Source organism: Dipodomys merriami, unplaced genomic scaffold (assembly GCF_024711535.1).
Source record: "Dipodomys merriami isolate MVZ:Mamm:240054 unplaced genomic scaffold, mDipMer1.0.p SCAF_55, whole genome shotgun sequence".
Lineage (NCBI taxonomy): Eukaryota > Metazoa > Chordata > Mammalia > Rodentia > Heteromyidae > Dipodomys > Dipodomys merriami.
In genome coordinates this window covers 103,896-124,606 of record NW_027206124.1, presented here as the reverse complement: position 1 = coordinate 124,606, position 20,711 = coordinate 103,896, and the positions used below count along the sequence as shown (strand labels likewise).

Here is a 20,711-nt window from a genome sequence, read left to right as displayed (position 1 = left end):
AGAGAAAATAAGGAGTTCCCTCCCCCCCCCCCATCCTCCCTGTGGGAAGAAGACTAACGAACTTGAAAGAGCGGGACACAAATGTTTCTGAGTTACATCCCTGCTCACCAGCCTGTTCCCACACTGAGCCTGGCCCATCTTTTTCTCCCAGGAGACTAATTGATAATCCAGGGTGATAAAGGATGATCACTGTCACCCCCATTGAAATGCAACAGCAATGGTGGCATCTATAAATCTCCCAGAGCTCAAGAGAGAAGAGTGAAGTGAGCGCTGCATTTATAAACCGCAAAGCCCATTAATCACATGGCTACCAACCATAAATATGACAAGTACATCCATCAATCCCACACCTTTCTTTTTGCTCTGAGAATGCACGCATTAGCAACTTAATGGATTTAGAAGCATTTTTCTCCTATAGACTTGAAACAGTATTTTAGCCCCATACATCCAAAAGGAAGGAAAAAGGAGTCCCCTTTTCCTGTCATATTCAGGGGGTCTTTTTTTGTGTCTGGATGGTAGTTTTACCTACATTTCCAAGGCCTCAGAAATTCTAGAACCTGGCGGGGCAGCCACAAATTTCAGTGGCCAGGACTTGCCCTGCCCCCACACCCAGTGCTCCTTCATTGAAGGTTTGGGACAGCGCTAGGCTTCTGGGCTCAGATCTTTCCCTGGGATTAGGTGGACAAGCTCAGAATCCTGAAGCCATGTCCCTCATCCAGTTCCAGCAGTGAGCAGCTGTGATTGCACATCTCACCCGTGTCCTTCTATCGTCTCGCTGAGATTGGATCTCTGCCTATATCTGTAGGTGAGTCATCACCTGTATGACTGTTCTCTTCATCTCCATTTCCTAGTACTCCTCAAGGGAGAGACTCAGAGGCCAGTGCTGGCGAGGCTCCTGCTTTTCCTCTTGGTTATGGGGGTCCTTACTTACCAATCCTGCCCTGACCCTGGGATGTAGTTGGTAGGTTCAAAAGGCTCAAATAGGTGCAGAAAACAGACAAAAAGAGATCGCTCAGCACCAGCACAGGTTTACTGGGGGTGGGGGTCAGGGGGGGAGGGACATCTGTGGAGGGGAACTTCTAGCCAAAGCTAGAGACTCCTTGCTTAGAGTCTGAGGTATTTATGGAGGGTCTGAAGGAATGTTAGAATTGTCTGGTGGTGGCTGGTATGAAAATTATTCATGGTAGGACACAGATAAAGTACAAAATGGGTCGCAGCTGGGAAAAAGGGAGGGAGGAAAGTGGGATGTCAGTTCCAAGCCCTGTTCTGTTCCAAGAGCTGGTCTGTGGCCAGCCAAATGGGTCACATTCAGTCAAGGAGGGAAGGTAAGGTAGAGATGTTCATAAATCAAGGCACTGGTCTGGGGCCTTAAGACAAAGACACTGGGGCTGGGAAGATGGTTCAGTGGTAGAGTGTGTGCCTTGCATGCCTGAGGCCCTGGGTTCCATGCCTCAGCACCACATAAGCAAAAGGAAAATAGCCAGAAGTGGCGCTGTGGCTCAAGTGGTAGAGCGCTAGACTTGAGCTGAAGAGCTGAGGGACAGCACCCAGGCCCAGAGTTCAGGCCCCACAACCGGACCCCAAAAAAAAAAAAAAAAAAAAAAAAAAGACAAAGACACTTGATTATTTGGACTTAACAGTAGTCTTGTTGCATTTGTAGATTTCAGCCTCTGGCTGGGGCTATCCCATCTGCTGCTGACCTTTCCACCCCTCAGTCTGGGGCCTGGGTACCCGCTCCCCTCACCCCCTTGATGGATGGCCTAGTCTGACTCTGTATTGAGTAGGACCAGAGGTTTTGGGGTCACACAGATCTAAGTTTGGATCCCAGTTGTGTGACTGTGGTCATGTCACTTCGCTGGTGGGAGCCTCAGTTTCCCTTCCTCAGGTGCACAGGCCTCTCTGTGTCTGAGTTGTGCTGCTAATGGCTGACGTGTGTGACCTATACAAGCAAGCACGCGACTTGATGGAGCTCGTGGTCTCTCAGTGAGGGGCCCCCACATGCTTGGATTGGCAGGGGCAGAAGCTGCACCTGAGAAGGTCAAGATCTCCAGGAGGGGCTTTTCAGTCAGGGAAACTTTTTGTGGTTTGGAAGTGACTGGAAATTTCTGGAAACATCTCTGTTTGTCACGGTTGGGTAGGCAATCACGGGTGAGGGGCCAGAGGCTGGTAAGCATATGGGGTCACCTCGTCCATCCCCATGAAGAAGGACCTGTCCCACCGTGTCCATAAGCTGCTCCAGAGGAGCTGTGTTCTGGGAGAAGCCATGCCCATGGGGTCACGGCTTCGATCTCAGCAGAGGGGCAGAGCAGAATCCAACCAGGTTCACAGCCCCGGGCCCTTGGGGGCAGCTGCTGCTGCCTCTGCTTCATCTTGAGGACCAGCCGGCTTCCTTTGCTGCCATTTCCTCCCTTCTCCATCCCGCTCCAGACACAGGCTAAGGCCTGCTCCTGACTGCCAGGAGCACCGTAGCAGGGGAGGGAGCCTGGCATGGTCCAATGTCACTATCTGAGCAAAGGGTTAGCAGCTGTCAGGGACAGCTTCCTTCCCTAAGGGAAGGAAGGGGAGGTGGTGTCCCTGCTTAGGACCATGAATTTGTAGACAAACTAGGGAGGGCCTCCTCCCTTGGTACTGAGATCCAGCTCCAGGAGCCCAGGATGGAGCCATCACATCCTGCAATGGGAGTGTGGTGGGGACCTGGTGCATCGCACGCAGTCCTTGGCTGGATGGTATCGCCCTTCACCAGGCAAGCAGACTCCGGGCAGCCCAGCGGTTCTGGCGGGTAGGGTAGGGAGTGTACAGATTAGGGTTAGTTTTCCTTGCCACTATTCCCTAAAAGACACAGCGAAACTATGATCTATGGAGCACTTACGCTGCGTTAGTGGTAGAAGTCATCTGGGGGGCTGGGAAGGTGGCTCAGTGGTAGAGCGCTTGCCTCGCATGCATGAGGCCCTGGATTCGATTCTTCAGCACCACATAAGCAGAAAAAGCCAGACATGGCGCTGTGGCTCAAGCGGTAGAGCACTCGCCTTGAGCTGAAGAGGTGAGGGACAGCGCCCAGGCCCAGAGTTCAAGCTGTGTGCACATATGACACTTTTTTTTTAATGAGGTCCATGGACTCTGGTATTCTGGTGGGCCCAGAAATACACCCCTCAAATAGGCCAAGATAATGTCTCTGACTTTGCTCATCTTGTTCTTTTCTCCCAGGTCAATGACCACTCTCTCACCACAGCAGTACCCTGCCCATGACCAGGAACCCAGCACACAACTCTCCTCCCCCTTCCCTCCCTCCCCCCCCCCCCCCCCCCGCGCCCCCAATCCAGCCCTGTGGGCCTCTCCGAGCCCTTGCTCACTTTTCATTCCCTGGCCTGTTTCCCTTCCAATGTGGCCTGTGAGCACTGAGAGAGTAAAGGTAAGGTCTTGCGGAAAGCAGAGCTCATGTCTGCTAGAGGATCAATGAATATTACATAATGATCAGGCGCTACTACAGAGCTCATGTGGTGCCCTGGGGGACATGTGTTTCAGGAGCGCATTTCCATGCTCTGCAGGAGGTGAATGATGTATCTGTTTCTTGTTGCTGCTGTAACAAATGACCACAAAGTAATTTATAACCCTGTGTTTCTATGAGAAGTCGGAAACAAGCCTGGGAGCTAAACATCACATCATTGGCAGGGCAGCGGTCCTTGTTGGCGGCTCTAGGGAAGAATCTGTTTGCTCTTATTATTATTACTGTTGTTGTTGTTGTTAATTTTTTTTTGTCAGTCATGGGGCTTGAACTCAGGGCCTGAGCATTGTCCCTGATCTCTGTTGCTCAAGGTTAGCACTCTACCACTTTGAGCCACATCTCCACTTCTGGTTTTCTGGTGGTTAATTGGAGATAAAAGTCTCATGGACTTTCTTACCTAGGCTGGCTTTGAACCTTGATCCTCAGATATCAGCCTCCTTAGTAGCTAGGATTATAAGCATGAGCCACCAGCACCTGGCAAGTGTTGATTATTTCTTTTCCCCTTCCCTCCCTCCCTCCCTCCCTCCCTTCCTCCTTCCCTCCCTCCTTCCCTCCTTCCCTTCTTTGCATCCCACCCTCCTTTCCATCTCATCCTCCTTTCCATCCCACCCTCCTTTCCTTCCTTCCTTCCTGCCTTCCTTCTTTTTCTAGGTCCATGACCAGGACTCCAACTGAGTACTGTAGCTGTTTTCACTCACTGGCTACTGAGTACTGTAGCTGTTTTCACTCACTGACTACTGAGTACTGACTGTAGCTGTTTTCACTCCTTGACTACTGAGTACTGTAGCTATTCTCACTCCCTGACTAGTGCTCTACCAACCGAGTCATGCCTCCAACTCCTGCCTCATCTCTTTTGCCAGCACCTGGGATCTGCCACTTCCTTAGCCCCTTGCTCTTTCTTCAAGTCCATCAATCTTGTGTTTCTCAGACTATGCTGATGAAGTCACATCTCTCTTTCTGCCCCTGACCCAGAAGGGTTCTCCCACTTTAAGGAACGATATGATTACACTGGACCCGCTTGAACAATGCAGGCTGGAGCTCACATCTCTTTATAAATGGAGCCTTGCCTTTGGCCTTGCCCATGAACCTTTCATTTTATTTTTAGCAGGAGTTGAACTAGAAGCCCCTGGAAGTAAAACCACTTTGCTGACTTGAGGTGGTTCATGTCCCTCTATTTCCTTTTTATCTGTCCATGTAATTTTGATGTCACCTTAGGCCTGGCACAGCTTAACCTTTTCCTGGTGGGGCCGAGAAAGGGGGATGGCTTCCATTTTCTCCCCTTCCCTTGGGAACACTGGGATGTAGGATGTTCTAAGCCTAGAAGCTCTTAGAAAGGGAGTGCACCTGGTTGGTGATGAGACTCAGCTCCAGTAGTAAGGACTGAAAGGAATAGCCCCTGCCACAGAGAAGGCGGCCAACCGATAAGGTGGCACACAGCAGTGACCTAGGATGCATGATTCTAACAGGACAGCAGGTTGTGGTCACAGCCCCACCAAAGCTGGTCCCTTTTCTTTGGGTCTCAGTCCCCTGCCCTACAAACTGAGGGGTCCTAGAGACCTTAGGGTTCCTCTCTGGGCTTCCTATTCTGGGTGATCCATCCGATACACAAGTAGGTAGCTTTGCTGCCATTGGCTGGAGTTTGATCCATCTTGGGTTCAAATCCTAGTTCCATTAATGACTGATTCTGTGAGCCACACTTGGCAGGATAGTTGTGTGGGGAGGTATAGAGGCCCTCCAGCAAGGGGAGTCTGGATGGATTTCACCATTCAGAGCAGCAGGGACAAGCTCATGGCTGCGGTGGTGTAAATGTCTTCCTTCTCTGCCAAGGCTGAACTGGCCTTGGTCTGCTCCAGATTTCCTAAGTACATCACAGCTGCCTGAAAAATGTCATCATCCATTCATGACCCTCAACCACAGCAAACTCTTCCCACACTCCAGACTCTCTTCATCCTGATTTCACTGGCTGTCATTTCAGCCTGGTTTGGCTTCCTTGGGTCTCATTCCTAGAGTAGGTCAAACTCTCTCTTATTGACCATGTTTATTAAAAGATTGCCATGATAAAAATGATGTACAGAGGGATTACATCTACCTAAGTCAGGTAAGGAGTGCATTGCCATGCTCACTGCGGCAGCACATATACGAAAGTTGGAAGAATACAAAGAAGATTAGCATGGCCCCTGTGGAAGGATGACACACAAGTTTGTGAAGCATTCCACATTTATTTAAAAAAGAGTACATTCCTTTTTGACAATGTCACCCCTTTCCTTGTTCTCTCTCAGTTTTTTCCTCTGTATAGTTCATCTTCAACATAGTGTCCAAGGAGTTCCACTGTTGCATTTTTTTCATCCTCTGTCCCTCCATTTCTTTTTTTTTTTTTTTTGGTCCGGTCGTGGGGCCTGAACTCTGGGCCTGGGCGCTGTCCCTCAGCTCTTCAGCTCAAGGCTAGCACTCTACCACTTGAGCCACAGCGCCACTTCTGGCTTTTTTTCTTTTTGCTTATGTGGTGCTGAGGAATCGAACCCAGGGCCTCAGGCATGCAAGGCAAGCGCTCTACCACTGAGCCACCTTCCCAGCCCCTGTCCCTCCATTTCTGAGCCCTTCTTTACCCTCCCAAGTCAGATAAGTGAACAAATAAGATAAAAAGAAAAGAAAACAAAAACAGCAACAAAGAAAAGAAAAATCCCTTTTTTCCATTTCATGTTCATTTTGATAAATATTATTTTATATGATCAGAGGTATGTAGGCATTAAGACTTTTGTTCCTCTCTTAAAATATCCTCCTTTAGTCTCATTGTGTGTAAATGCCTAGAGTCTTGTGTAATTTATCATGTTTAGTTGTATTTTAGATCTGGTTTCTGCATATAAGAGGAAACATGGGCCATTTTTCTCTCTGAGCTTGGTTTACCTCACATGATTTGTTCTAGACCCATCCATTTCCCTACCAATGACATAATATTATTCTTTCTAATGGCTGTATAAAATTCCATTGTGAATAGGTACCACATTTTTTTTTGGATCCACTTATGTATTGGAGGACATCTGGATTGTTTCTACAACTTGGCTATGATGAATACTGCAGCAATGAACATGGGTGTGCAAGTGTCTTTGTCCTGGCTTGTGATGTTCTGGGTAGATGCCCAGGAGTGATAAAACTGAGTCACAGCAAAGAGCTATGTTTAGTTTTTTTAAAGGAACCTCTGGACTGCTGTCCAGAGTGATTGTACTAGGTAGATGTTAGCCAATCTAACTGAGGTGAGATGGGATCTCAGAGTTGTTTTGATTTGCATTTCCTTTATGGCCAGGGATAGTGAGCACTTCCTCTGCTGTTTCTTTTTTCTTTTCTTGCCATTCTTACCTCGTCTTCTGAGGAGTCTCTCCTTAGCTTCTTTGCCCATTTAGTGATTGGTTTATTAGCTTTGAGAGGAGTTAGTTTCTTGAGTTCCTTGTATATTTTGGATATTAGGCCTTTGTTGTATGTATTGCTGGTGAAGATCTTCTCCCAGTTTGATGGCTGTCTTTCTAGTGTAGTGTAGTAACTATGTTTTTGCTGTGCAGAAACTTTTAATTCTGATGTAATCCTACTTGTCAAGTCTCTCTCCTATCTTCTGTGCCCCTGGGACTCTTTTCAAAAAGTTTCTGCCTATGCCTATAAGTTCTAGTGTTTCTTCTACTCCATCTTGCAGTAATTGCAAAATTTCAGGTCTGAGAATGAGGTCTTTGATCCACTTTGAGTTGATATTAGTGCATGGTGACAAACAGTGATCCACTTTTAGTTTTCTGCATATGGGTGCTCAGTTTTCCCAGCACCAATTATTGAAGAGGCTATACTTTTTCCCACCCTTATCAAGTATCAGATATCTGCAAGTATATGGTTTTATTCCTGGGTCTTCTATTTGGTTCTATCGATATTGGGTTGGCCATCTTTTTATTTCTCTGGGAAACAGGTGGCTCTTCTGAGAGCTGAGTCAAAATAGAGCAGGTTTGGGGGTGCCACGGACAGTCTATGTGAGGGACCTGGGTTGCAGGAGACCAGGGAGGCCTTGTGTTAGTGATGCGTGAGTTTCCTTGTGCCAAGTGGCTGCCTGACTGTGCTAGACCCAGCAGCAGCACTTCCTCCTCACCACCATTGAGGGGTAGGGGGAACCAGTCACTCTTCCCCCTTGCAGGAAGGATGATGGCAAAGGAGAAGGAGCAGAGAGTCTCCAGAGTTCAGCTGCCCCAAGGCACCTTGCGCTGTGTCCTAACTTGCAGCTCTCCAGGGAAGCGGGCAGAGTGGCAGCACCTGTGCTTCACCTGTTCAAGCTACAGAATCATGAGTGCAACCTGACCTCTCCACCCAGCCCTCGTTCACCTCAAGGGATCAGATCCAAGCTCTTCCTTTGGAGTGTCCTGCAACTGTGCATTCAGCTCTTCTGAACTATGTGTGATTTCTCTTTCCAGTTCCCCCTCCTCTCCTCTTGCCTTTCTTCCTGCTTTTCTCATGGGGAAACAGACCCAGATTTTAAAAAAAATTACTTAACGTGTTTTGATTTTCTTCTCACTCCATTTGCTGCCCCTAGCTTCTCTAATGCTGATTATGCATTCATTCATTCATTCATTCAACAAATACCTGTTGAGCTGAACACTTGCTGCCAGACACTGAGAATCCAGTGATGAAAAAGACAAATTAAGATGTTCAATGCTAGTGGCTCATGCCTGTAATCCTAGCTACTCAGGGGATCTGAGGATCACAGTTCAAAGCCGGTGTGGACAGAAAAGTCTGTGAGACTATTATTATCTTCAATAAACTACCAAAAAAGTAGGAAGTGGAGCTGTGGCTCAAGTGAAAAAGCTCAGGGACAGGGTACAGGCCATGAATCCAAGCCTCAATACACACACACACACACACACACACACACACACACACACACACACACACACAGAAACTAGAGGTAGGGGAGGGAACTACTTCAAGAAATATACATGAGTGAAATTATGGGGTTGGGAATGGATGGTATTGGAGACTCTGCTAGCTTACTTTTGAGATAATGAGGATATTGTTGCCATCTGTCAGGGCATTGTTTTGCTAAGTAGACAGATTAAGTAGACAGATGAGAGCTGACAGTGTCATGAATGGCTATCCCTCTCAGGTTGGGCAGACACAAGAGCAAGGTTGCACTGGAGCAGGTCTTTTCTTATTCTCTCCTGACATCCTCTTGACGGAAGCATGTAGAAGGCTCGGCGTCAGGGTGAGTGGAAGCGGTCACCTGGTAAAGGCCACCAGAAAGGTAGGATGAGGATGGGTGCCTGTCATCAATCTGTCACTGAGAGACAGGTGTGTTGTTGTTTAGTGAGGACACTGTTTCAGAGTTGGAGGCCCATGGACCTTCTGCTTGGCCATGGTAGGGGTGAATGGCTTCCATCTGAGTGTCTCCCTGGGAAAGCACCCCATCGCTTATAGAGGTGAGCTGGGGACCAGGGCACGCCCTGCTGGGTAAGTCAGAAAGCTGCTTTCTGGTGGCCGTGTGTAGGGAGACTGGAAGCAAACATGGTTTGAATTTATTAGTGTCACCAGCTACCCCGAGCATCAGCCCTGGGGAGAGGCAGAGGAACACCAGTGCCTCCGATTCATCCTCTCATTTCTGCTGTACAGAGTGGACCTGAGGTGACCTTGGCAGTCCCAGATAAGCGCAGCCTCACCCTCTTCCGTATTGTAGATGTCATGGGTCCAAAGACACAGGGGATGTTTGTTTTCCATTATAGCCAAACATAAAAACATTAAAGGCCCTATGGACAGCTTATTTCCTCGGATGGGCTGGTGCCAGCTCCTGAAAATGCTATGGGGTGCTCAAGATGCCACCAGTGGGCCTGGGGCTGGAGAGCAGACCACCCACCTGCCTTTGACTGGGTGATATGGGAAGTCTGGATGGTCTGAGTTCAATGCCGTTGTTGGTGGAGTCTCTGGAGCAGCTTAGATCTAGTACTTACTATAGTACCTGGCATGTTGTAAGCATCCCAGTATTTGCTGACCTTCTTGCTTCTGAAATGAATTTAATTTAGTGAATCTAATGAATCAGGCTCTGAATGTCTGGCTGGAGAGGTGCGTGCTACCTTCCCTTCCAAGATGTGGCTGCCTCGGGTCACTTTTCTCGTTCCTAAAGTCCCTGTGGCCAGTGAACCTCTGCATTTTAAGTCCTCAGGGTACCTAAGCTTCCCTGGTTACAATCCGTAGAACCTCTGTGTTTCTTCCTGTAAAATGGGTAAAAACAAAAGAAGTGCTGTAGAGATGATTTAGAGGGCAAAACCAGAAGCTGAGGGGGCAGGGCCAAGTTCTTATCAAAGGAGAGACAACCTGTGCTAGACTGGATTTTTTTTTTTATCATTTCTCTGGCCCAGAATCCTCCTTCAAGTCTTTTCTTTAGAACAGAGATGGTAGCACTGTCTGACATAGGTCAGGTTCCTCTTTTTCAAATAAGGAGGGATTGTACTTGAGGAACTCCATCTGAGGATTGGCATCAAGGTGCCAACTTCCTCGGTTTCTAGTCAAAACTCAACAGGAATGGAGGACACTGAGAAGAGATGTGTTTATTCATTCATTTTGCTGTACTGGTCCTGGGACTTGAACTCAGGGCCTGGGCACTGTCCTTGAGCTTTTTTTTTTTTTTTTTTTTTTTTTGCTCTAAGGTAGTGCTCTACTATTTGAGCCACAGCTCCACCTCTGACTTTTGTGGTGATCATTGGAGATAAGAGTCTTGTGGACTTTCCTGCATGCGCTGGCTTCAAACCACAATCTTTTTATCTCAGCCTCCGGAGTAGCTAGGATGAGATAAATTATTTTGTGTGTATGGAAGAATGAAAGTAATTTAAGTAATTTGTGTCAAAAGAACAGATTGTGGTCTCTGTCTCTCTTTCTTTGTCTCTCTGTCTCTCTCTTTATATTTCTCTATTTCTCTCTATCTCTATCTCTAATTCTCTGCTATGCTTTCCCCAAAACAGTGGAGCCAGTTCCCCTCTGTGGGCTCTGAGAACTGTGTTCAGTAATTCACCTCTAATAAACAAGGTGTACCAGAAGTGTGGATGTATGATTTCTAGGACTAGGTCAAGGAATGTGTGGTCAAGGCTTTCTCCTGGCTTTGTCTTAGGTCACTTGCCTGCAGAAAGCTGTCAGCCATGTTGGGAGGATGCTCAAGCAGCCCTGTGGAGTCAATACCGTGAACAGCGAGGCAGCCGTGTGAGGGATTTGTCATCCTTGTGTCTCCTCCAGGCTTCAGGGTGAGTGGAGTTTTGCCAACATTACACCTAATGTGAGATAACATAATTTATAAAGAGAAGAGGTTTACTTAGTTCATAGTTTTGGAGACCAGGACGTCTAAGCACCTGGTGCCAGCATCTGCTCAGCTCCTGATGAGGGCCTAGGGCTGCATTAAAATATGGCAGAAGGAGTCACATGGTGGAAAAAGCAAGTGTATGTCACACCAGATCTCTTCTTATAAAGCCACCAGCTACTTCATTGTGAGGGCCCTACCCAGATGACCTTGTTCATCTTAATCACTTTCCTGCCCCCCCTTCAATGTTTAATTTTGTGGGATGGTTTTGCTATTTGTAGGAAAAACAAGCCCTGAATTGTCATTAAATTTGCTTATGAAGTTATCTGTAATGATTATAGTTATAAGCATGGAAAAAAAGTGGAAACTTTTCAGGAAAAAAAGATGCCACATTCTCCCTTCTAAGGGGGCAAAAATACTTAGAATGAAATCGCCACCCTTCCAACTTTTCAGTTTTTTTCTCCCTCCTAGAATGTTTTACCTGGTGTAGAGTTACTGCTTCAGGACCTGCTGGAGACCGAGCAAGCGGGGAAGAGCCACACAGGCCAGATGGAATGAGCAGAGTAACCTATTTGTGCCTTTAATAGCATCTTAGCCAGGGGTACCTGTCACTATGAGCAAAGGGAAGAGAGAAGAATGGGCCAGTTCATTTCTAAATGGCCCTGTAACTCCAGGGTGCTATCGAGCAGGAACAAAGGACACCCCATCATTCTTGGGAAGGAATCAGGATGTCTGGGAAACAGGCACAGCCTCTATCCATGGTGCTGAAGCCTCCTGCCACAGTGGGATCTGTGTTCCATAAATAAGCTGAGAGATGGATCCCTGGGCCCCATTGATTTTCCCTCACCATTATTGATTGTGTTCTTAGATGAGTGGAGACTTTTCGACCAGAACTAAGCTCTGTGTATCTTTCTTGGAAGTCATTGTGGTGCCAAGAGGAAGGAAGCAGACGGAGGAACCTCTGTGTCATGTTCTCATCTGATGCTGCCCAGCAGCTATATCCTGGGAATGAGGAAATGGGGGCTCTTTGGGGGTTCTAGAAGTCACCTGGGTGAGCTGTGTTTGTGCAGATGCTAACTTGGTCATTCCCAGTGGGTCCCAAGACTGCACTGCTTCTGAGTTCCAGGGGCAAGTCTGGTGCTGCTGGCTGTCCCCGGGGGACACACTTGAGTAGTCCCTACCCCCCACCCCTTACCCCCTGCCTCTGAGGCTGGGATTTTGAGATTCTGTTGTCTTTCATGACTTTTCTTAATTCCCTTTCTAACTCATTGATCAAATACTTCTTAGCTCTTCCTCTGGGTCAGGGGCTGGAAAGAATCACATTGGTCAGTCAATGTGAATGCACATTAATGACCCTTCTAAGAGGAGGAAGGCCCTGCAGCAGGCTCCTCCCAGGGGAGGGACTGTGGAGATGATAATGAAACTGGGTATTGAAGCAAGAGTAGGGGTTTTCTGGAGGTGAGGATGGAGGCAGGTGGGAAAAGTAGATGCAGGCCTAGAGGTTGGAATGCGTTGGCCAAGACCAAGGGCACAGGCTGCTAGTCACAAATGCCTTTCTTCAGAGACAACTGAGTGATGTGGAGGGCTGATATGTGTTCACACTGGACTGGGAGCTCTTTGAGGTCAAGGGCTTATCCAGTTTATCTCCACACCCTCAGTTCTGGCAAAAGACGTTGAATACTTGATGAAACCAGAAAGAAGTTGCTTAGTTCATGTTGATGAGAGTCCATATTGCATTCTGCATCAGAATGCCTTGAAGGGTAGAAGGAATTCATGGGCCTCCACTCCAGAACTGGAACTTGAACCTGTGCGCTGGAGTGAACAATGTGCATTTCTAACATGTCCCCAGCAGGCAGTGCTGCTGCAGGTCTGCATATTGCTATGTTCTGGAACATTCATCAGTATTTGATGCCATTGTTTCTGAGTGAGTACTTAATTTCTCTTGGGGGACGACAGGTGGTTTTATAGGGCACGTGGATTAAGGTGGCCTTAGTGTTTTCTAGAACAAGTTCTACCACCTGTGTGATCTTGCCCCAATACAGCCCCAATACAGCACCCCTCTCCCCCATTCGGCATTGTTGAGATAGGACTTTGCTTGTCTTCTGTAAGGAAAGACATGTTGAAGGGCAGAGAACAGACGGTACCTGTTGTAGGACTCTTGGATGAAGTTTCAGGTAAGAGGAACTCATCTCAACCAAACTCTCTCTCTTTTTTTTGTCGGTTGTGGGGCCTGCACTCTGGGCCTGGGCACTGTCCCTGAGCTCTTCACCTCAAGGCTAGTGCTCTACCACTTGAGCCACAGAACCACTTCCAGCCTTTTCTGTTTATGTGGTACTGAAGAATCAAACCCAGGGCCTCATGCATGCGAGGCAAGCACTCTACCGCTGAGCCACCTTCCCAGCCCTTCAATCCAACTCTTGAAAAAAAGAAAAGAAACAAATGGCTTCCACAACTTAGAAGTTTGTGCTTCTGGAGTTGGGTGTACCTTCATTCAGGAGTTCCAATAATATCTTCATACAACTGGAGCCCTAAGCCAGAGGGCCATCCCTAAGGTGCAGGGAAATGGATTCCAGTGGACCATTTCAGCCATTTCTCCCAAGAGGCCAGTAGTGGTGAATGTAAGAGTTGTCGGTTCAGGCAGAAGAGAGGTTATTAGGAGAAACCAATCCACCAGCCTGCAGAAAGCGACTTATGGTAGGGAGAAAGGTTGTATAGGGAGAGGGCAGGAGCAGGTGGGGCTGCAGTGGATGTGGAAGAGACCTCAGACCTAGGAAAGTGATGACCTCAGAGAACGAGGAAGCGACCTCAGAGCCTGGGCAAACCTCTCACTGTCCGAGGGAGGCGGGACCAGCGTGGATGAGGAAATGACCTCGGAGGATAAGGAAGTGACCTCAGAGCCTGGGATCCTTTGCTGACTCACAGTCAGGTGATTTCTGGTTTGGGGCAGGTGATTTTGGGTAAGGCTGTGTGCTGTCCTTCATGAAAAGGAAACTGAGGGAGAGGGAGACCTAACAGTGATGACAGAAAAGGAATCCATTCTTCATGTGGCCACTGGGGAGAAAAATAGTCCGGTGATTGAAAGTCTGTTTTTCCAAGGGTCTAACAAGAGTCTTGGGTTTATGTTGAGGGTTGGGGGCTTGCATAGCTGGCGACCTTGGTCTGGCAGGGTGGTCAGATGGCGCCTTGTCAGAGTTATGAGGGTCACTGTTACCTGGTGGGTAGGGAGGGTTGATGTGACTCTATTAGGCTTGTTATCGCAGTGCAAAGGTGACTGAAGCAGAGAAAAGACAAGGCAGGAGGAAGGCAGAGGTGCCAAGCTTTTTGTCTGCTTTTATTACCTGGTAGGTATCTGCAGAGCCAAAGGAAGAGGAAGAATTTTTTTTAAAGCAAATTTAGCCACTTGGTCTTTGTTCCATTCACGACTCTGCCTCATTCCATCTTTGGTTCATCTTTCCTCTGTATTGGTCCCATGTGGGGCTGTTTCCCTTGATGTAATACTAAGATGACCCAGGGCAGCCTCAGGTCAGAGAAAAGAGGTCTCTTTTCGGAGTCTTAACAAAAGCCTTTCTTTGATTGGCTTGCCTTTGGTCATGTGACTTCCTGAGCCAATCACTGGGCTTGGGAAACAGCGCTCTAATTGGCCAAACCTTAGGCATACTCTGTGTGTGTGTGTGTGTGTGTGTGTGTGTGTGTGTGTGTGTGTGTGTGTGTGTGTGTGTGTGTGTGTGTGTGTGTGTGTGTGTGTGTGTGTGTGTGTGTGTGTGTGTGTGTGTGTGAATACTGGGCATCCTCCATAACTTCCTAGCCTTCAAACTCTCCCATAATTTAGTGCCTTCACTGTTTTAAACTTCCTCTCATCTGCCTGGCTTTAATGAGGTGTTTAAGGACTTATGAATGCCTCCCATTACTCCAATGCTTTACACATTTTACATGTCAATTCACATACTCTTTCACAGAATCTTATGTATGCCTAACCCTTATGTACACACAGCCTCTTAGAATCTTGAAATCTTATTACTGGAAAATGAACAGATCTGGAGAGGAGAATTCATTTACCTATGGTCTTGAGTGGGAAATCCAATGTCCTTTCTATGGATCCATCTTTACTGTTTCCTGCTGCATTTTCTGGAAATAATCCACATTCTTAAGGGGGCCCTGGGCATGTTGTTCATCTGTGTGTTTCTTTTTTTTGGGGGGTCCGGTCGTGGGGCCTGAACCCTGGGCCTGGGTGCTGTCCCTCAGCATTTCAGCTCAAGGCTAGCACTCTACCACTTGAGCCATAGCACCACTTCTGGCTTTTTTATTTTCTGCTTATGTGGTGCTGAGGAATCGAACCCAGGGCCTCATGCATGCAAGGCAAGTGCTCTACCACTGAGCCACTTTCCCAGCCCATCTGTGTCTTTCTTGTAATAGCAAAGAGCTGTTCCCTTGGTGTAGCATGGCTTAATTCTTTCTGCATTCAGACCCAGACAAGCAGCGTGGATGAGGCCTAGTTCAGTGAATGCTATTTTCCTGGCCTTTCCAAGTGGGCTCTGAGAACCTCCAGGACCACAGAAACCCAGGCTCCACTGTGGATCTGCTGTGTCGGAATCTGCATTTCTACAAGATCCCTGGAGGAAGGAAGCTGGGCTCAGGACTTGCTAAAAGCTTCTTTGTCAATGGGAGTCTTTTCCTATCCTGGAGAGAGGAGAAAATGGCCACTAGGTGGCAGTATTGTCTGGGCAGAGACCAACAAGGCTGGAACCTGGGCCTTGCAGGTGGGAGAAAGTCTCTCTCTCTCCTGGGGCTTTGAGCTGCAGTGGAGCACCGTACTAATTCCAGGGTCCCAGCTGTGATGCCCATATGGTCTCCCCAAACGCTTGGGGGCTCTGGGATATTTCAAAGATTCAAACTAATCCAGAGAGAAGACTGGAAGAAGATGTCACTAGTCCTGCAGCCATCCCAAAGGCCAGCCACTGTGCCTCTTTGCAGACAGGACCCAGGGGGCAGAGTCAGGAAGCTGTCTCCTTCTTCACTTCCCCCTGGCCCCCCAACCCAGAAATGTCTCCAACACAAGGGCACCTTGTGAGAGTGAATGTCTGATTTGTGATGAGGACTTCTGCAAAGACTGTGGGTACCAAGCTTATTGGGTTGTGTCGCCTCCAAACTTGCCACTTGGTAGTGGGGGGGGGCTAGACATCACTGTCTTCCACAGCCCTGTGTTTTAGCTGTCTCTCTCTCTCTTTTTTTTTTTTTCATTTTTTTTTGGTCCGGTTGTGGGGCCTGAACCCTGGGCCTGGGCGCTGTCTCTCAGCTCTTCAGCTCAAGGCTAGCGCTCTACCACTGGAGCCACAGCGCCACTTCCGGCTTTTTTCTTTTTGCTTATGTGGTGCTGAGGAATCGAACCCAGGGCCTCATGCATTGCAAGGCAAGCGCTCTACCACTGAGCCACGTTCCCAGCCCCTAGCTGTCTCTCTTTTGTCATTGGTATTCTTCCAATCTCTGCCTCTTCTACAAACTTGCTGTGTAACCTTGGGCAGGCACTCAACTCTCTGAGCTCGAGGCAAGGAGGACAGAATCTATTTCTCATGTTTGTTTTCCAGATAAAAATTAAATGCCTTTTTGATGTTCTTGTTGTTGTTGGTCATGGGGGGATTGAACTTGGGGCCTGGGCACTGTCCCTGAGTTTTTTTTTTTTTTGCCCAAGGCTAGAGCTCTACCACTTTGAGCTGCAGATGCCATTTTTATTTTATTTTATCTTTTATTTTTGTGTGCCTATACCGGATCTTACACTCAGGACCTGAGTTGCCCCTTTGCCTTTTCTCTTTATTGCTTGAGCCACACACAGTTCCACTTGGGTCTTTTTGCTGGAAAATTGGAGATAGGAGTCTCGTGGAGTTTTCTTCCTGGGCTGGCTTTGAACAGTCAACCTCAGCCCTCAGCCTCCAGAGTGGCTAGGAGGATAGATGTGAACCACTGGCATCCAACTCAAATGCCATTTTAATACAACAATGCTTTCCAATGATGGAAAGCTGCACAAAATGAGGAGAGATTAGGGTTTTGAGGTGTTAAGAGGAGATAAAGGGAATTTGGGAGCAGGATAATAGGTCATCTCAGCTGGTGCTCTCAGCTTCTTCCTCTGTTCCTTGATCTGTTCCTTACATAGCAGCCAGAGAGTAAAAAAAAAAAATCAGTTTGTGGCTCTACTCTCTTCGTAAAGGCCACTGACAGTTTCCCTTTGCCCTTGAATAACACCAATTCCTGACCTGGGTTACTGTTGCCTGTTCCCTCCAGCTGGCCTCCATGTTGCTGGCCTTCACCTCCAGTCTCATTCCCACCCTGGGCTGTCTGCATTTCTGGTCCATGAGTCTGCTTTCGGTGGGTGTGCCTTGTGCTCTTTTCTTTTCTTTTTTACATATTTTTTTTATTGTGAAAATACCGTACAGAGGGGTTACAATTACATGAGCAAAGTAATGAGTACATTTATTTTTTTATTTTTTTTATTTTTTAAATTTTATTTTATTTTATTTGAGAACATACTGTACAGAGGGGCTACAATTACATGGGCAGGATAATGCATACATTTCTTACCAAGCATTGCAGCCTCCTCCATGAGTACATTTCTTATTCAGCATTGTTGCCTCCTCCTTTGTTTCCCCTTCCCATCCCTTTCCATCTCTCCCCTCCCTGTCCCCCTCCCCCCTCCCCCACCCCCACCCCCAGCCAAAAGTTGTAAAGTTCATTTTTTGACATAACGTCTTGTACATCTCATTGTTGCAATGGGTCCACCTGTATCCCTATTTAAACCATTTGTTTTTTCCCTTCTCCTCCACAATTATACCAACATCAAATACAGTGAAAGCAGGGGTTATACTGTGGGGGAGGGACATAAAAAGCAATAAAGAAATATCTTATAAATATGTTAGAAACAATAGCAAGAGAGAAAAACCATTTGAGTCCTTATCTTGGGGTTCATTTCACCTAACATCAACTTATCTGACCATTTCCGCTTGGCTCAGACATATACTAGTTATTGCAAATAAGGGAAACTATGGGACTTATGTTTCTTTGGGCCTGGCTTACTTCACTTAATATAATTTTTCCCAAGTCTTTCCATTTCCTAACAAATGGGGTAATGTCATTCTTTCTGATGGAGGCATAGAATTCCATTGTGTATATATACCACCTTTTCTTGATCCATTCATCCACTGAGGGGCATCTGGGTTGGTTCCATATCTTAGCTATGGTAAATAGTGCTGCAATAAACATAGTTGTGCTGGTAGCATTAGTATGGTCTTGTTTGTGATCATTTAGTTAAATGCCCAAAAGTGGGATTGCTGGGTCATAGGGGAGCTCTATGTGGAGTCTTTGGAGGAACCTCCATACTACTTTCCAGCGTGCTCTTTTCATTCAGGCCCCTGTTTAAGTGTTCTGTCCCTAGAGAGCCTGTCTCAGGGGCCGTGTGGTCTGAGGTAGCCCAGGAATTCTTGCGATCAGAAATGGCACTTAGATATACGTCCAACCCTCTCTGCCTAGAATAAAACCAGCATGGGAGAAGGGGTCTTGCCTGTTTGCTCACTTTGTTCCGCTCTCCTCCCCCACACAAGACCTAGAACAACTTGTGCCTGGCACATAGTGGGTGTGCTTTGTACATTTTTGTTGCTGAGTGAAGACCCCTATGGTCCTGTCTGCTGGGAACGCCCATGCCCAGCAGGAGCCCCTGGATTGTTTTCTCAGACACAATGCCCCGCTCAGGGTGCCCCACGCCCTGCCACCTCACCCCACCCTCAGCCCACTGGCTGGGCTGGCTCTGAGGATTAGGAGGGAGACACCTGCTTACAAATGGCTCTCTAGAGCATGTGCGCGCTCCAAAGCTGGTTAATTCCTACGAGTTGGGAGAATAATTAAATCCTATTTTATAATGATTCGGTGTTATCTCACACTTTGGGTTCTGTTGTAATTATTAAGCAGAATGGGAAAGAAAACATCTAAATACTGTAATTAACTTTCAGATCAGAACAGATGTCCACCGGGGGAGGTCTCACCTCTGGGGCAGGCTGCTTGTTCTTCTTTCTGCTGCTGCTCTCTTTCCTCCTGCCCCCTTTCCATCCACAGGCACCCTTCTTTCCTTTCTGGGCTCTTGGGGTGGGCGTAGATTCACCGAGCATGGATTCCAGGGAATGAGAAAGAATAAGAACTCCTACTCATCCTTCAAAGCTGGGTACAGGATCACTTCCAACTTCTTGTGGCAGTTAGGTCCTTCCTCCCTGAGCAGTTAGACCCATGTTCCGTAGGAGACTCCAAGTGGGTCCTCAGCGAGCACTGTGCAGGGCATGAGCAGGGCATGTGCATCATGTGTCCTGCATCTGGCTGGGCTGCGGGGATCAGGCCCATCTGGGATGTTACTGTGGTGACAGTCCTCCTAGGACACAGCCTGGTACTTCAAGTTACCACAGTCTTCTTCCTTTTTTCCTTCCTTCCTTCCTTCCTTCCTTCCTTCCTTCCTTCCTTCCTTTTTTCCTTCCTTTCTTCCTTCCTTCCTTCCCTCCTTGCCTTTCTTTTCCTTTGTCAGTTGTGCAGCTTGATCTCAGCGCCTAGGCACTGAGCATGAGCTGTTTTTGCTCAAGGCTAGTAGTATTCTACCACTTTGAGCCACAGCACCACTTCCAGTTTTCTGGTGGTTCATTGGAGATAAGAATCTTATGAACTTTCCTGCCCAGGCTGGCTTTCAACCATGGTCCATCCTCAGATCTCAGCTTCCTGAGTAGCTAGGATGACAGCTGTGAGCTATCAGCTCCTGGCTACTCATCACGTTCTTGTTGGATGATGATGTTCTCATTCTTTTCTCTCCCTCCAGGAACATTCCAGTCTGCTGTCCTGCTCAAGAGGTATCTACAATAAATGAATCAGTCAGTGCTGGGGCCTGGGAGAAGAATGAGGGAAGCAGCCAGAGGGGGAAAGGAAGGCTGTGTGTTGTGGATGATGGTAGCATCCATCTTGGGCAGTTGGGGCTGCATTAGTAGATTGGCAGCATGGTCTCAGCATGGTGTCACAGTCTGGCAGCTAGAAGTCCACGAAGGAGGGTGTCAGGGCTGAGCCTCTTCCCTGGCTTGCAGAGAGCTATTTCCTTCACATGATCTCTTTTTCCCCCCTCCTCCTTTGGTGCTGGTACTGAGGCTTGAACTCAGGGCCAGGGCACTGATCCTTAGCTTTTTTTTTTTTTTTTTGCTTGGTGTTGAAGCTCTGCCACAGCTCTACTTCTGGCGTTTTCGGTGGTGAATGGGAAATAAGAGTCTCACAGACTTTCCTGCCCTGGCTGGCTTTGAACTGCGGCCCTCAAATCTCAGCTTCCTGAGTAGTTCCCAAGGACCGTGTCTCTGGGATGTCTCTGTCTCCAAATACAGCCATTGGGTGACATATTGGGGTTAAAGCTACGACACAGGACACAATTGAGCCCAGGATAGAGTCCAAAGTCCCTTCTGTCACTAGGATGGGGTGGAAAACTGACCAGGAGATTCTAAAAGAGGCATCAGAACGGCTGAGGCTGCATTCTGGGAGTGTCGTTAGCTGCATCCTTCCCTCTTGGCCATCTTTGCTGGTGGGGTCGCTACGGCGCAGCTCCACTCTGGCCAGTAGGGGGAGACAGAGCTCTTGGCACCAGCTCCACATCTGGAAACAGATCAGCCAGACAGACATAGGAGGAGCTGTTAATGTCTGTGTGATAATAGAAAGCCCTGTCTAGCATGGTTGGGAGTTCTGGGTTTGTGTGTGTGTGTGTGTGTGTGTGTGTGTGTGTGTGTGTGTGTGTGTGTGTGTGTGTGTCTGTCTGTCTGTCTGTCTGTCTGTCTTAGCCCGTTTTCTGTTACTGTAACAAAATGCCACAACTTGGGTGATTGGAATTTGGGTCTTACTTCTAACCACGTGGTC

The 20,711-nt window shown here is 47.7% G+C and overlaps 1 non-coding gene across 1 annotated transcript; it reads left to right on the top strand.

Moving 5' to 3' along the window:
• The first annotated feature begins 5,617 nt into the window (after positions 1 to 5,617).
• On the top strand, positions 5,618 to 5,724 carry LOC138811937 (U6 spliceosomal RNA). Its single transcript, XR_011367511.1, has one exon. It is a non-coding gene; the product is annotated as a U6 spliceosomal RNA (small nuclear RNA).
• Positions 5,725 to 20,711: the final 14,987 nt, after the last annotated feature.